Source organism: Hyperolius riggenbachi, chromosome 5 (assembly GCF_040937935.1).
Source record: "Hyperolius riggenbachi isolate aHypRig1 chromosome 5, aHypRig1.pri, whole genome shotgun sequence".
NCBI classification, from domain to species: domain Eukaryota; kingdom Metazoa; phylum Chordata; class Amphibia; order Anura; family Hyperoliidae; genus Hyperolius; species Hyperolius riggenbachi.
Genome location: NC_090650.1, coordinates 123508101 through 123526428, shown reverse-complemented (window position 1 = coordinate 123526428; position 18328 = coordinate 123508101).

Genomic DNA, 18328 nt, shown 5'->3' with positions numbered 1-18328 from the left:
CAGGATTTAGCCTAAACTGTGGGCAAAAGACATGGTACCCACCAGGAACAGAATTCTCTTCATTTACTATATAACATTCACTGAAATCAAAATGTGGACAGTACAATACATGTGTTATGTAAGTAGATCAAGTATTTATCTACTTATATAGGTGTTTTTTTCCCTGGCATAGTATGGCTAATCCTACTGCTTTAACCACAGTGGCCAACAGAACTGCTGTGACTGTCTGGAGCAAGTTGCTGGCCTGAGTTTTGCGACTATTGACAGATCTTACATTTAGCTGTAAATAAATTGAGAACTCCTGCAAATATAAGACTTGCAACCAGATTAACCTGATTTTCTTTGCATATTATATTACATCTCTTCCTTTTGCCTTCTAGCTATATTTCTAAATTTAAGCTTCTTATGGAACACATCATCAACTTTAAACTTACCAAAACAGAAATCTAGGCAGCTGACTGTTAGCTTTAGCAAAGATTCCTTTTTTTTTTTCTGTAAATAAATATTTATTAATTCTGTAACCTGGCTATATGATGCAGGATTCAAACTATAAATGACCCCTTTGCCTAAGGGTCAACCTTAACCTCCCCACTTCAACCCCATTTCTGAAGAAAATATATTTAAAGTGTACCTGTAACCTTAAAAAATAAATGCTTACTGCAGTAGGGGGAACCCTCTGCATATTTCAGAGGCTTCCTCATTCTCCCTGCACCCCTCCTGCTGCACTGTGACCTACCAAACACTCTTCAACATTAAAGGGGCACTATGGCTAAATTATTGCTTATAATATAATTTAAAATAAAATATGTGCAATAGTAGCAATGGTTAAGACTTGTATTGTGGCAGAATAAAAGTCTGTTTCAATATTACTTTACCCTTAATCAGTGCTGAAGTCACATCAGAAGAGAGAGCTATCTGATGCTGATTCAGCACATTCCATTCTGCAGGAGGAGGCTGCCTTAGCAGACGTTTCATCTGTAGTTGTAATCTCCCCCTTTGATGTATCGGGAGAGGATTCACCCAACGTCTAACGGCACATTAGTGCAATTACAGCTCATCTGATCTGCCGTACGTCTCAGGACAATGACGTACGGCTCTGATTGAAAAAAAATGCATTCCTTACATTCTTTGTAAACGGAGGCATATCGTTTTTTGTTGTTTTTTTTTTCTTTGTGAATACTTTGTATATATGTGTGTGTATGCATATATATATATATATATATATATATATATATATATATATATATATATATATACACACACACACACAAACACATACACACACTTATATACAAAGATTTCACAAAGAAAAAAAAAACAAAAACAATGTGCCTCCGTTTAATGACAGATAGTGCAACCCCGCACATTGTGCAGCTCCGCATGAGCAGTAGGAGCCTAAACACCCCAAATATATCTGCTTCCGCACCACCCCTCGAACGCCCTCTGTGCCAAACTGTAGCCCCAGAACCCCGATAGTTCCAGAGACTGTAATCTATTTCAGGAACCAGCGGGGCTCGGAGGCTGCAATTTGGCACAGAGGTAGAGGGTCCCCTCCCTACCCTGAACATTTCGGAAGTGTAGGTGGTGCGGAAGTGGAGATATTTTGGGGAAATAACATTAAAGTTCCCATTGAGCATAAGTAATACTCAGTGAGGAAGGCTGCTTCCGGGTTGCATTATCTGTCATTACAACGGCAGATCAGATGAGCTGTAATTGCACTAATGTGCCGTTAGACGTTGGGTGAATCCTCTCCCGATACATCAAAGGGGGAGATTACAACTACAGATGAATCGTCTGCCAAGGCAGCCTCCTCCTGCAGAATGGAATGTGCTGATTCAGCGTCAGATAGCTCTCTCTTCTGACGTGACTCCAGCACTGATTAAGGGTAAAGTAATATTGAAACAGACTTTTATTCTGCCACAATACAAGTCTTAAACATTGCTACTATTGCACATATTTTATATTTAATTACAGTATATTATAAGCAATAATTTAGCCATAGTGCCCCTTTAATGTTAGAAAATGCTTGTGGCTGTGCTCCGCTCTGTGTACAAGAGCGGCTGAACTGTGCAAGTATTGCACCTGTGCAGTAGCATGGAGCGCATTGTTTTTTCTCCCTGCTTCTGCGCAGAAGCAAACCTACTGACACCTGCACAATATGGATGTGCCCATACACATACAAGGAAGGGAGCATGGCTGTGAAGGTGAAGAGGGTCCTGTTGACCAGCTGAGGGGGTCACATAGGATTGGGGAAGCCTTTAATGCATCCATAGGCTTCCCCCTACTGATGTAAGTGTGTACCTTTTTTTTTTAAGTAACAAGCTAACTTTACACTATGAATAAAAGCAGGAAACTTTCTTGTTTTATGCCTTAACTCCCCCTCCCCACCAATATATAACCAGCTGTGAGCTGGTGAACTCCGTTGGGATGTCACATGCCGAATGAGTCTGCAATCAAGAATAAAGTCCCACTTACTGTAAGAAGTAAATACAGAGCCGGATCATCCACAAGACGATTATAAACAGTTGCCTAGGGCCTGGAGAGAGTCTAGGGGCCTGGTGGGTGCTAGCCCCCACCAAATCTTACTAATAAAAACTAGATGACCATCAGAGGTGGGCAAAAACTGCTATCTTGCCTAGGGCCTCATTTCATCTTAATCCATTTCTGAATAAATCATCCCCGTAGACTGGTAAATGAGAGATAGCAATTGAGTTATATTTTAATATATTTTTTCCAATAATTTTTATTTGATATTTCATGCTGCTACTGACACAATTCTCCTCTTCAAACATCAGTAATGTACTTGACATTCATATACACTGCTTTGCACATGATGTGAATAGAACAGTGCTTACATGAGCAAGAAATAGTGTTTGTTGTTAGCAATTAGTCAGAACTAAAACCATTCTGTATCAGTAGGCGCTTCAATATGGCTTCAGAGCTAACATGTATCAATGCTACAGCATACATTTATTTTTCATTGTTTGAATCGCTGCCCAACATCATTGTGTTATTTAGGTCAATGCAATCCCTCACTTCAGTAACTCGACAGTAAACTTAAAACAATGTTTTGTTATTAATAATTATTGTACTTGTACTTAAAGTGACACTGAAGCGAAAAAAAAACTCATGATATAATTAATTGGTTGTGTAATATGGATAATTAATAGAACAGTAGTAGCAAAGAAAATAGTGTCATATTTTTATTTTCCGGTATATAGCTTTTTTATAACATTGCATCATTTTCTAATAATTGCAGTTTCCACATTGCACTCAGCATTCTAAATTATTTCACAGAGCAGGCGACTGACCCTTTGAACTTTTCTCTGCAGAAAAAATAAACAAAGAAGAAACAATGAGTGACAGTTGAGATAAGAGCTTCAAAAGACAGTGCTGTCCACAACTTTATAACGTCGTAGAGCTCACAGAAGCTCCTTTGCATAGGTACTGGAAACAATATGAGACTCATATCTGTGCTAATAATGTTTTATTTCTTAGCAGTACTACACATACAAATCATTATATCATACGTTTATTTTCACTTCAGGTTCCCTTTAAAGAGGACCTGCAGTGAAAATAACCTAATGAAGAAAATTGCTTATTTTTTTACAACATTATTATTATTATTATTTATTGTATTTATAAAGCGCCAACATATTACGCATCGCTGGACATTAATTTATAAATTATTTAGTCAGTGTTTGCCCATTGTAAAACCTTTCCTCACATTGATTTACATGCTATCAAACGTGAAGAAATGCACACCCCCACAAGGTAATCGCTGATGTGCCCAGGCAGGCTCAATCACCACTTGAGCAATAGATAAAGGAAAGATGTACAGAGTAGCAGAACAGAAGGATCCACAGCACTAGCAAAAAGTGGCTAGTGCGATCCCAGGAGACAGAACAGAAGGATCCACAGCGCTAGCGAAAAGTGGCTAGCGCGATCCCAGGAGACAGAACAGAAGAGATAGCTGGTAGCAACCGCTGCACCAGCTATACTCCAAGAACAGAGATCAGAACTATTTCCTGTCGACCACCGCTGGGACAGGACAACAGCAACAGAACAAACAAACAGATAAACAATCCTAAAGGTAGCCATACACTGGTCGATTTGCCATCAGATTCGACCAACTGACAGATCCCTATCTGATCGAATCTGATCAGAGAGGGATCGTATGGCTACCTTTACTGCAAACAGATTGTGAACCGATTTCAGCCTGAAACCGTTCACAATCTGTTGTGGTGGTGGTGCTGCCGTCGCTCCCGCCCGCCCGCATACATTACCTGCTCCGCCGGCGCGACTCCAGTCCTCCGGTCACCGCTGCTCCGTCTTCGCTCTGGTCTCCGGCCCCGGCATGCTTTACTTCTTCCTGCCCGGCAGGAAGTTTAAACAGTAGAGCGCCCTCTACTGTTTAAACTTCCTGCCAGACAGGAGGAACTGAAGCATGCCGGAGACCAGCGCGGACACGGAGCAGCGGTGACCGGGGGTAGTCGTGCCGGCGGAGCAGGTAATGTATGCGGCTCTATTGCGTCGGTCATCGGGTACTTGAACGCCGCTAGCGACGCGCTCCATACCCGCGGGCGATCGACGCTGTTACGTCGGGCAGGCCGGATCAGGTGCTGTTGACCTTTCCACTGCGAAGTGAACCACCCAAGCACAGGATCTAAGTGACCACGGGTCTTCACCCACAACCCCTTGAGGGGGAAGCAGGACCACAACCCCTTGAGGGGGAAATGGATTCTTAGCTGCCTAGTGCCCACCAGGTTGCACTTGAAGTGATTCTACAGTGGATCGGAGAACAGGTTGACAGCTCAGTGTGAAGAGCAGCAGACAGGCAATCGTAGTCGTGGATGGAGCCGAGGTCAAAACAGGTAGAGATCTGGATAATCGAAGACAAGCAGGAGGTCGAGGCAGGCGGCAGGTAATCATAAACGGGAACACAAGCCAAGGGTCAGGACGGGCAGAGATCAAGAGTAGTCGGGGTCACAAGCCAAGGTCAATCAGGAATACAGATCAGGAATAACAGGTATACGTTCAGGCAACGCTGTAAGAACAAACAGCACTCCTGGGAAGGGCAGGCCTGCTTAAATAGTGAATTTGGGCGCCAACAATAATGCCTGTGCATGCGCACTGCGCGCAGCGCAGTGTGCGCACGCGCGCATAACCTATTACGCATGCGTGTGACCCTTCCTTCGTACAGCGCAAGCGCGTGACCTTACGTGCTGCGCGCGCAACGCTGAGCGCGCCAACACACCCGGATAGGATAAAACACCCAGCATACCCGCGCGCGCGCGCGTAGAGACGCGCGCGCGAGAACGCCGGAGTCGGACAGGAAGGTGAGTGTAACATTGCCCTCCCCCTAAGGGCAACCTCCGGATGCCCCTTGGCATAGGTCTGTTAGGAAATTTTGAGTGGAAGGCCCTGATAAGTCTTGTTGCGTGAATGTTTTTCAAGGGTTCCCAGGAATTCTCTTCCACTCCAAACCCTTTCCATTTGATCAAATATTGAAAAGAACTTCCCCTTTTCCTGCAATCTAAGATCCTTTCCACCTCATATTCTTCATGGTCCTCCAACAACACAGGAGCGGGTGGTGGGGTACCTCTATTGAAACAGTCAGGCACCACTCTTTTCAGGCATGATATGTGAAACACTGGATGGATGTTCAAAGAGTCAGGAAGAGTCAATCTAAAAGCCACAGGATTAATCTTCTTTTCAACAGGGAATGGCCCAATGAATCTGGGTCCCAGTTTCTTTGAAGGACACCGCAGATGGAGATGGTTGGTTGATAACCACACCCGATCACCAGGAGCAAGATCAGGCGACTCAGTGCGTCTTTTATCTGCCCAGGATTTAGTTCTACGTTGTGTTTCAGATAAAATGGTTCGTAATTTCTTGAAACTTTCCTTGAGAAAAGTGATCCTGTCTTGAACGGTAGGCACACTGGATTCTGAAACTTGACCAGGCAGGTATGAAGGGTGGAAGGCGTAATTAGCAAAAAATGGAGAAGTCTTGGTAGCAGAATGAACAGAATTGTTATATGCAAATTCAGCAGTAGGCAAAAGGGCAGACCAGTCATCTTGTGATGCGGATGAAAAACAGCGGAGATATTGCTCTAAAGTCTGATTAGTCCTTTCGGTTTGTTCATTTGTTTGAGGATGGTAACCGGAGGAAAGGAAGGAGCTAATACCCAGTAGTCTACAGAGTTCTTTCCAGAACTTGGATGTGAACTGAGTTCCTCGGTCAGAGACTATTTCAGAAGGTAGACCATGCAGACGGACAATTTCCTTCAAAAACATCTGGGCAGTAATTGCGGCAGAAGGTACCCCCTTCAAGGGTATGAAGTGTGCCATCTTGGTGAATCTATCCACTACTACCAGGATGGCTGTAAAATCATCAGAAGGAGGCAGTTCGACTATAAAATCCATGGCAATCTTGTCCCATGGTCGTTCAGGTACAGGTAGAGGTTGGAGAAGACCCCAAGGCCTAGTCCTAGAGACCTTGGAACGAGCGCAAACTTCACAGGCAAGTACAAAGTTAGTACAGTCTTTGGACATCTCCGGCCACCAAAAGTCCCTCTGGAGCAACTCTAAGGTCTTGGTGATCCCAAAATGACCCACCAGTTTGTTATCGTGACAGCTGGCAAGAATCAACTGACGAGTTGCCGGTGGAATGAACAATTTACCTTGATGAAAGTAGACACCTTCTTCTTCGTCTAGATTGACAGGAATCTCCTGAGTGGTAAGTGTAGAGGTAGCCAGTTTGATTTGGTCAAACACACCAGAATGCATCAGCAGAAAATGATTGGGAGATAAAATAGTGTCCGGAATGGTTCTCCCAGTTGAGCTTTCGTTAAACATTCGAGAAAGGGCGTCAGCCTTGGAATTCTTGTCCCCTGGTTGATAGGTCAGATGAAAATTGAATCGGGAGAAGAATAAGGCCCAGCGGGCCTGGCGTGGTTTTAACCTTCGGGCAGTGCGTAGGTACTCTAAGTTCCTGTGATCCGTCAAAACAAGAATTGGATGCACCGCCCCCTCCAACAAATAACACCATTCCTCCAGAGCAGCTTTAATGGCAAGAAGCTCTCGATCAGCAACATCATAGTTCCTTTCGGCTGAACTGAGTTTGCGGGAAAAAAAAGCTACAGGATGCAGGATTGCCTTGGGACCGAAACGTTGCGAAAGGATAGCTCCCAGTGCTGTTTCAGAAGCATCAACTTCTACAATGAAGGATAATGATGGGTCTGCATGTTTCAGGATAGGAGCGGAGGTGAACTGAGACTTGAGCAATTCAAATGCAGTCTGGGCCTCGGAAGTCCACCGGAAAGGAACATTCACTTTGGTCAGATGTGTGATAGGAGCCACAATTTTAGAAAAGTTCTTTATGAATCTTCGGTAGAAGTTGGCAAAACCAATGAAACGCTGAACCCCCTTGCGATCAACAGGTGCAGGCCACTCCAGGATAGTGGAAATCTTCTTGGGATCCATCTCGATTCCTTCGGCAGAAATGCGAAAACCAAGAAACTGGATCTCATAACGCTCAAACTCGCATTTCTCCGGTTTTGCGTACAGTCTATGAATGCGTAAGCGAGCGAGGACTTTTTTGACATGAACCCTGTGTTCTCCCAGGCCAGAGGAAAAAATAAGGATGTCATCCAAATACACGACTAGGAAGTCATCGATAAAGTCTCTAAGGACGTCATTGATAAAACGCTGGAAAGTGGCAGGTGCATTGCAGAGGCCGAATGGCATGACCAGATACTCATAATGTCCGTAACGGGATCGGAATGCGGTCTTCCATTCGTCTCCCTCTCGGATTCTGACGAGATTGTAGGCCCCTCGTAGGTCTAGTTTGGTGAAAACTTTGGCTGAACGTAACCTTTGGAAAAGATCTGACATCAGGGGAAGAGGATAACGATCCTTAATTGTAAGCTGGTTCAGAGCTCTGTAGTCTATACAGGGTCTAAGAGAGCCGTCCTTCTTTTCCACGAAGAATATTCCCGCTCCTGCTGGTGAAGAAGATGGTCTGATGAAGCCTTTCTGAAGATTCTCTTGGATATAGTCCTTAAGTACCTGAGACTCAGGTTCAGATAAAGGGTACAATCTACCATAGGGAATGGACACTCCGGGTTGAAGATCAATAGGGCAGTCAAAGATGCGATGAGGAGGGAGAGAGTCTGCCTTTTTCTTATCGAATACGTCCAGGAAGTCATGATAAGCTGCTGGAATAACGGCATAATCTTCAGGTTTGAGACAAAGCAGCCGACCAGTGTCCGGAAAACAGAATTGAGTACAGTAGGAGGAGTTGAAGGTCACCTCCCCAGAGAGCCAATTGATGAGTGGGTTATGACTCCTGAGCCAAGGCATTCCCAGTATGGCAGGATACAGAGGTGAAGGGATGAGGTCGAACACAAGATGCTCTTAATGACCATTTTCGGTGGAAACCAGTAAAGGAAAAGTCTCTAAGGTGATTGGTCCAGAGTGGATAGAGGACCCATCAGCAAGCTGGATGAACAAGGGTTTCCTCTTCTCACGGATGGGAAGGTGCAATTGATAAGCTAGTTGCAGATCAAAGAAACAAGAACAGGCACCAGAGTCAATTATTGCGTTGATTCTTCGGTTCTCCCCTGGAGGCCCCTGTAAAAGGAGAGACAAGGGTATATAAGCTGCTGACAAGGTTGGCAAGGACAATTTAGATGAGCGTACAGGGTTAGGCTTACGTAAAGGGCGGACCGGACAGTCCTGAAGGTAATGACCGGATGCTCCACAGTAGAGACATAGATTTGCCATTCTACGACGCTGACGTTCTTCAGAGGATAAAGAGGGTCTGGCAAGGCCGAGTTGCATTGGTTCTGGTTCATCTAATGCTGGAGAGCTAGTGACTGGAACAGGTGTTGGAGTCGGACGAGAAGAGAACATGGGGGTAGTCCAGGGTGTACGGTTGAATCCAAGTCTCTCCTGACGTCTCTCTCTTAATCTTCTATCAATCTGGATGGATACTTGAATAAGTTCTTTGAGAGTATCAGGAACTCCAATACGAGCCAGTTCATCCTTGATGGGATCAGAGAGTCCTAGGCGAAACTGGGATATCAAGACAGAGTCATTCCAGTCTAAGTCTCCCGACCATCTACGAAAATCAAGTACGTAGTCCTCAACCGATCTACGACCCTGGCGAAGAGCCCGTAGTGCAGCATCTGCAGAAGCTCCCTTACTGGGGTCATCATAGAGTTCTGCCATGGCCTCAAAGAAAGCAGTGGTGTTCTGAAGACAGACATGACCCTGTTCCACCAGTCTGAGGGCCCAGGCCTGCGGCTCCCCCTGCAACAGAGAAATGATGGCCCCAACTCGAATATTCTCACTTGCATAAGTTCTGGGAAGTAGAGTAAAGTGCAAATAACACGCACTCTTGAAGAGCCGAAAATTGTTCCTGTCGCCAGTGAAGCGTTCCGGCAGAGGCAATCTTGGCTCGGGAGCAGTGAGGCCCGCCTCAGCGGGAGGTGCGGCAGCTAAAGGAACAGGAACTGGAACAGAAGCAGGTGGTAATTCAGGAGCTGATACTGCTGGAGCTGTAGCAGGTGCAGGGTTGGCACTTAGTTGACCTCGGATCTGAGTACAATCTCTCTGGACTTCTTGCACGGAGACGGTAAGCTGATGGACCAGGTCACATAAGACATCAAACGGGGTGCGCTCTCCAGAGCCGTCCATCGTGGCTGTTTGTTACTGTTACGTCGGGCAGGCCGGATCAGGTGCTGTTGACCTTTCCACTGCGAAGTGAACCACCCAAGCACAGGATCTAAGTGACCACGGGTCTTCACCCACAACCCCTTGAGGGGGAAGCAGGACCACAACCCCTTGAGGGGGAAATGGATTCTTAGCTGCCTAGTGCCCACCAGGTTGCACTTGAAGTGATTCTACAGTGGATCGGAGAACAGGTTGACAGCTCAGTGTGAAGAGCAGCAGACAGGCAATCGTAGTCGTGGATGGAGCCGAGGTCAAAACAGGTAGAGATCTGGATAATCGAAGACAAGCAGGAGGTCGAGGCAGGCGGCAGGTAATCATAAACGGGAACACAAGCCAAGGGTCAGGACGGGCAGAGATCAAGAGTAGTCGGGGTCACAAGCCAAGGTCAATCAGGAATACAGATCAGGAATAACAGGTATACGTTCAGGCAACGCTGTAAGAACAAACAGCACTCCTGGGAAGGGCAGGCCTGCTTAAATAGTGAATTTGGGCGCCAACAATAATGCCTGTGCATGCGCACTGCGCGCGTAACCTATTACGCATGCGTGTGACCCTTCCTTCGTACAGCGCAAGCGCGTGACCTTACGTGCTGCGCGCGCAACGCTGAGCGCGCCAACACACCCGGATAGGATAAAACACCCAGCATACCCGCACGCGCGCGTAGAGACCCGCGCGCGAGAACGCCGGAGTCGGACAGGAAGGTGAGTGTAACAGACGCTAATTTTCCGCACGGAGCGATCGACGGGATCGGACGAAAAGGATCGAAATTCGGCGTGTAGCGCGAACGATTGGCAGCAGATTCGATCCCAGTGATCGAATCTGCTGTCGAAACGGCGGCGAATCGGGCCAGTTTATTGCCACCTTAACTGAACTAGGGAATCTGCCTAGCACAGTTTCCAGGAATTACTCTAAGCTGATCTTCAAACAAAGAGCATGGCTGACACTCTCCAGCGTGTTTCACAGGAAGACTCCTTATGACCAGCCAAGCATTGTGGGAAAGACATAGTACTTATAGTACACGCCTCCAATGAATGTGGCCAGGCAATTTGCATGACAACGTATGCAAATTCCTCTGCAAGCACAAGCTGCAAAACTGACAGAAGATCTTCTTTCCAGAGTCCTGCAGCATGCAAACCTACGCAATGGTCAAAAAGCTGCCTGCCTGCACAGGCAGCTGAGCAAATCATCACAGTACCCCCCCCCCCCCCCCCCAGGGTCGAATTCCAGACGACCCTCAAAAGTGCTATTATCAACAGACTCAAACTGAAGACTCATGAAGGTCGGGACAGCCCAACAAGGTCCAATTCCAGAGTCATTCCACCCGAAACCGACCTCATCGGAAACAGAAGCCACCGAAACATGCCCATCAGCACTACAAGTCTCAGCGTAACACCCATCAGGACTGTGGATACCAGAGAGGAAGTCATCGACACCCTCCAGACAATATCCACCACCTTCCAAGGAGCGTCCAAAAATACCGAATCTGCCACAAAACCTGTTCGAAGTGTCCCTTACAACACAAAAGCCACCATTGATCTTATCCAGGGTACCAAGCTAAATTTCTCCCGGAATCTCCCAGAACCTTTTGAAGCTCCACAGAGATCCCAAGAGGGCAGAACAATCACCAGGCTCACATGGAGAACTATCAAGAACCCCTATGGAACCAATGACAATTCCAGACTCAGAATTACGTATACGTTCAGGCAACGCTGTAAGAACAAACAGCACTCCTGGGAAGGGCAGGCCTGCTTAAATAGTGAATTTGGGCGCCAACAATAATGCCTGTGCATGCGCACTGCGCGCAGCGCAGTGTGCGCACGCGCGCGTAACCTATTACGCATGCGTGTGACCCTTCCTTCGTACAGCGCAAGCGCGTGACCTTACGTGCTGCGCGCGCAACGCTGAGCGCGCCAACACACCCGGATAGGATAAAACACCCAGCATACCCGCGCGCGCGCGCGTAGAGACGCGCGCGCGAGAACGCCGGAGTCGGACAGGAAGGTGAGTGTAACATTGCCCTCCCCCTAAGGGCAACCTCCGGATGCCCCTTGGCATAGGTCTGTTAGGAAATTTTGAGTGGAAGGCCCTGATAAGTCTTGTTGCGTGAATGTTTTTCAAGGGTTCCCAGGAATTCTCTTCCACTCCAAACCCTTTCCATTTGATCAAATATTGAAAAGAACTTCCCCTTTTCCTGCAATCTAAGATCCTTTCCACCTCATATTCTTCATGGTCCTCCAACAACACAGGAGCGGGTGGTGGGGTACCTCTATTGAAACAGTCAGGCACCACTCTTTTCAGGCATGATATGTGAAACACTGGATGGATGTTCAAAGAGTCAGGAAGAGTCAATCTAAAAGCCACAGGATTAATCTTCTTTTCAACAGGGAATGGCCCAATGAATCTGGGTCCCAGTTTCTTTGAAGGACACCGCAGATGGAGATGGTTGGTTGATAACCACACCCGATCACCAGGAGCAAGATCAGGCGACTCAGTGCGTCTTTTATCTGCCCAGGATTTAGTTCTACGTTGTGTTTCAGATAAAATGGTTCGTAATTTCTTGAAACTTTCCTTGAGAAAAGTGATCCTGTCTTGAACGGTAGGCACACTGGATTCTGAAACTTGACCAGGCAGGTATGAAGGGTGGAAGGCGTAATTAGCAAAAAATGGAGAAGTCTTGGTAGCAGAATGAACAGAATTGTTATATGCAAATTCAGCAGTAGGCAAAAGGGCAGACCAGTCATCTTGTGATGCGGATGAAAAACAGCGGAGATATTGCTCTAAAGTCTGATTAGTCCTTTCGGTTTGTTCATTTGTTTGAGGATGGTAACCGGAGGAAAGGAAGGAGCTAATACCCAGTAGTCTACAGAGTTCTTTCCAGAACTTGGATGTGAACTGAGTTCCTCGGTCAGAGACTATTTCAGAAGGTAGACCATGCAGACGGACAATTTCCTTCAAAAACATCTGGGCAGTAATTGCGGCAGAAGGTACCCCCTTCAAGGGTATGAAGTGTGCCATCTTGGTGAATCTATCCACTACTACCAGGATGGCTGTAAAATCATCAGAAGGAGGCAGTTCGACTATAAAATCCATGGCAATCTTGTCCCATGGTCGTTCAGGTACAGGTAGAGGTTGGAGAAGACCCCAAGGCCTAGTCCTAGAGACCTTGGAACGAGCGCAAACTTCACAGGCAAGTACAAAGTTAGTACAGTCTTTGGACATCTCCGGCCACCAAAAGTCCCTCTGGAGCAACTCTAAGGTCTTGGTGATCCCAAAATGACCCGCCAGTTTGTTATCGTGACAGCTGGCAAGAATCAACTGACGAGTTGCCGGTGGAATGAACAATTTACCTTGATGAAAGTAGACACCTTCTTCTTCGTCTAGATTGACAGGAATCTCCTGAGTGGTAAGTGTAGAGGTAGCCAGTTTGATTTGGTCAAACACACCAGAATGCATCAGCAGAAAATGATTGGGAGATAAAATAGTGTCCGGAATGGTTCTCCCAGTTGAGCTTTCGTTAAACATTCGAGAAAGGGCGTCAGCCTTGGAATTCTTGTCCCCTGGTTGATAGGTCAGATGAAAATTGAATCGGGAGAAGAATAAGGCCCAGCGGGCCTGGCGTGGTTTTAACCTTCGGGCAGTGCGTAGGTACTCTAAGTTCCTGTGATCCGTCAAAACAAGAATTGGATGCACCGCCCCCTCCAACAAATAACACCATTCCTCCAGAGCAGCTTTAATGGCAAGAAGCTCTCGATCAGCAACATCATAGTTCCTTTCGGCTGAACTGAGTTTGCGGGAAAAAAAAGCTACAGGATGCAGGATTGCCTTGGGACCGAAACGTTGCGAAAGGATAGCTCCCAGTGCTGTTTCAGAAGCATCAACTTCTACAATGAAGGATAATGATGGGTCTGCATGTTTCAGGATAGGAGCGGAGGTGAACTGAGACTTGAGCAATTCAAATGCAGTCTGGGCCTCGGAAGTCCACCGGAAAGGAACATTCACTTTGGTCAGATGTGTGATAGGAGCCACAATTTTAGAAAAGTTCTTTATGAATCTTCGGTAGAAGTTGGCAAAACCAATGAAACGCTGAACCCCCTTGCGATCAACAGGTGCAGGCCACTCCAGGATAGTGGAAATCTTCTTGGGATCCATCTCGATTCCTTCGGCAGAAATGCGAAAACCAAGAAACTGGATCTCATAACGCTCAAACTCGCATTTCTCCGGTTTTGCGTACAGTCTATGAATGCGTAAGCGAGCGAGGACTTTTTTGACATGAACCCTGTGTTCTCCCAGGCCAGAGGAAAAAATAAGGATGTCATCCAAATACACGACTAGGAAGTCATCGATAAAGTCTCTAAGGACGTCATTGATAAAACGCTGGAAAGTGGCAGGTGCATTGCAGAGGCCGAATGGCATGACCAGATACTCATAATGTCCGTAACGGGATCGGAATGCGGTCTTCCATTCGTCTCCCTCTCGGATTCTGACGAGATTGTAGGCCCCTCGTAGGTCTAGTTTGGTGAAAACTTTGGCTGAACGTAACCTTTGGAAAAGATCTGACATCAGGGGAAGAGGATAACGATCCTTAATTGTAAGCTGGTTCAGAGCTCTGTAGTCTATACAGGGTCTAAGAGAGCCGTCCTTCTTTTCCACGAAGAATATTCCCGCTCCTGCTGGTGAAGAAGATGGTCTGATGAAGCCTTTCTGAAGATTCTCTTGGATATAGTCCTTAAGTACCTGAGACTCAGGTTCAGATAAAGGGTACAATCTACCATAGGGAATGGACACTCCGGGTTGAAGATCAATAGGGCAGTCAAAGATGCGATGAGGAGGGAGAGAGTCTGCCTTTTTCTTATCGAATACGTCCAGGAAGTCATGATAAGCTGCTGGAATAACGGCATAATCTTCAGGTTTGAGACAAAGCAGCCGACCAGTGTCCGGAAAACAGAATTGAGTACAGTAGGAGGAGTTGAAGGTCACCTCCCCAGAGAGCCAATTGATGAGTGGGTTATGACTCCTGAGCCAAGGCATTCCCAGTATGGCAGGATACAGAGGTGAAGGGATGAGGTCGAACACAAGATGCTCTTAATGACCATTTTCGGTGGAAACCAGTAAAGGAAAAGTCTCTAAGGTGATTGGTCCAGAGTGGATAGAGGACCCATCAGCAAGCTGGATGAACAAGGGTTTCCTCTTCTCACGGATGGGAAGGTGCAATTGATAAGCTAGTTGCAGATCAAAGAAACAAGAACAGGCACCAGAGTCAATTATTGCGTTGATTCTTCGGTTCTCCCCTGGAGGCCCCTGTAAAAGGAGAGACAAGGGTATATAAGCTGCTGACAAGGTTGGCAAGGACAATTTAGATGAGCGTACAGGGTTAGGCTTACGTAAAGGGCGGACCGGACAGTCCTGAAGGTAATGACCGGATGCTCCACAGTAGAGACATAGATTTGCCATTCTACGACGCTGACGTTCTTCAGAGGATAAAGAGGGTCTGGCAAGGCCGAGTTGCATTGGTTCTGGTTCATCTAATGCTGGAGAGCTAGTGACTGGAACAGGTGTTGGAGTCGGACGAGAAGAGAACATGGGGGTAGTCCAGGGTGTACGGTTGAATCCAAGTCTCTCCTGACGTCTCTCTCTTAATCTTCTATCAATCTGGATGGATACTTGAATAAGTTCTTTGAGAGTATCAGGAACTCCAATACGAGCCAGTTCATCCTTGATGGGATCAGAGAGTCCTAGGCGAAACTGGGATATCAAGACAGAGTCATTCCAGTCTAAGTCTCCCGACCATCTACGAAAATCAAGTACGTAGTCCTCAACCGATCTACGACCCTGGCGAAGAGCCCGTAGTGCAGCATCTGCAGAAGCTCCCTTACTGGGGTCATCATAGAGTTCTGCCATGGCCTCAAAGAAAGCAGTGGTGTTCTGAAGACAGACATGACCCTGTTCCACCAGTCTGAGGGCCCAGGCCTGCGGCTCCCCCTGCAACAGAGAAATGATGGCCCCAACTCGAATATTCTCACTTGCATAAGTTCTGGGAAGTAGAGTAAAGTGCAAATAACACGCACTCTTGAAGAGCCGAAACTTGTTCCTGTCGCCAGTGAAGCGTTCCGGCAGAGGCAATCTTGGCTCGGGAGCAGTGAGGCCCGCCTCAGCGGGAGGTGCGGCAGCTAAAGGAACAGGAACTGGAACAGAAGCAGGTGGTAATTCAGGAGCTGATACTGCTGGAGCTGTAGCAGGTGCAGGGTTGGCACTTAGTTGACCTCGGATCTGAGTACAATCTCTCTGGACTTCTTGCACGGAGACGGTAAGCTGATGGACCAGGTCACATAAGACATCAAACGGGGTGCGCTCTCCAGAGCCGTCCATCGTGGCTGTTTGTTACTGTTACGTCGGGCAGGCCGGATCAGGTGCTGTTGACCTTTCCACTGCGAAGTGAACCACCCAAGCACAGGATCTAAGTGACCACGGGTCTTCACCCACAACCCCTTGAGGGGGAAGCAGGACCACAACCCCTTGAGGGGGAAATGGATTCTTAGCTGCCTAGTGCCCACCAGGTTGCACTTGAAGTGATTCTACAGTGGATCGGAGAACTGGTCGACACCTCAGTGTGAAGAGCAGCAGACAGGCAATCGTAGTCGTGGATGGAGCCGAGGTCAAAACAGGTAGAGATCTGGATAATCGAAGACAAGCAGGAGGTCGAGGCAGGCGGCAGGTAATCATAAACGGGAACACAAGCCAAGGGTCAGGACGGGCAGAGATCAAGAGTAGTCGGGGTCACAAGCCAAGGTCAATCAGGAATACAGATCAGGAATAACAGGTATACGTTCAGGCAACGCTGTAAGAACAAACAGCACTCCTGGGAAGGGCAGGCCTGCTTAAATAGTGAATTTGGGCGCCAACAATAATGCCTGTGCATGCGCACTGCGCGCGTAACCTATTACGCATGCGTGTGACCCTTCCTTCGTACAGCGCAAGCGCGTGACCTTACGTGCTGCGCGCGCAACGCTGAGCGCGCCAACACACCCGGATAGGATAAAACACCCAGCATACCCGCACGCGCGCGTAGAGACCCGCGCGCGAGAACGCCGGAGTCGGACAGGAAGGTGAGTGTAACAGACGCTAATTTTCCGCACGGAGCGATTGACGGGATCGGACGAAAAGGATCGAAATTCGGCGTGTAGCGCGAACGATTGGCAGCAGATTCGATCCCAGTGATCGAATCTGCTGTCGAAACGGCGGCGAATCGGGCCAGTGTATTGCCACCTTAACTGAACTAGGGAATCTGCCTAGCACAGTTTCCAGGAATTACTCTAAGCTGATCTTCAAACAAAGAGCATGGCTGACACTCTCCAGCGTGTTTCACAGGAAGACTCCTTATGACCAGCCAAGCATTGTGGGAAAGACATAGTACTTATAGTACACGCCTCCAATGAATGTGGCCAGGCAATTTGCATGACAACGTATGCAAATTCCTCTGCAAGCACAAGCTGCAAAACTGACAGAAGATCTTCTTTCCAGAGTCCTGCAGCATGCAAACCTACGCAATGGTCAAAAAGCTGCCTGCCTGCACAGGCAGCTGAGCAAATCATCACAGTACCCCCCCCCCCCCCCCAGGGTCGAATTCCAGACGACCCTCAAAAGTGCTATTATCAACAGACTCAAACTGAAGACTCATGAAGGTCGGGACAGCCCAACAAGGTCCAATTCCAGAGTCATTCCACCCGAAACCGACCTCATCGGAAACAGAAGCCACCGAAACATGCCCATCAGCACTACAAGTCTCAGCGTAACACCCATCAGGACTGTGGATACCAGAGAGGAAGTCATCGACACCCTCCAGACAATATCCACCACCTTCCAAGGAGCGTCCAAAAATACCGAATCTGCCACAAAACCTGTTCGAAGTGTCCCTTACAACACAAAAGCCACCATTGATCTTATCCAGGGTACCAAGCTAAATTTCTCCCGGAATCTCCCAGAACCTTTTGAAGCTCCACAGAGATCCCAAGAGGGCAGAACAATCACCAGGCTCACATGGAGAACTATTAAGAACCCCTATGGAACCAATGACAATTCCAGACTCAGAATTACGAGGACACCCAGCAAGATCAAGACTTTCAGGGACCACTTCTGGGCATGCAAGCAGGCAGGCTAAATCAGAACATGTCTCCACCGAGGAAGCATCTGAGTACGCTGGTAACCGAGGCACACTTGGGCTTTCTGGGTCACAGAGCACATTGGGGTACACCAGCACAGGAGAAACCTCAGGACATGTTGGGGAACTGCCAACCTCAGAGTCCGAGACGAGAAAACCAAAACCAGGACCGGGCATAGAATTATCACGAGTAGTGGTCCCAAGCACTGGACTTTCAAACGAAGGTTTAGACTCAAATTCAGAAATTTCTGTGACTGCAATATTATCATTGACTACACAGGCGTGAAGCTCCATCAGAGCTGAAAAGGTAGCCAGCAAGGCAGGAATGCCTACTGAAGTGGGCAACACCTCAGAAGGACTTGGGGGGCAGGAGACATCTCCTACAAGTTCTGCACCCCTTGGGAGGAACTCGGAGATCTCCAGGAGGTCAGAC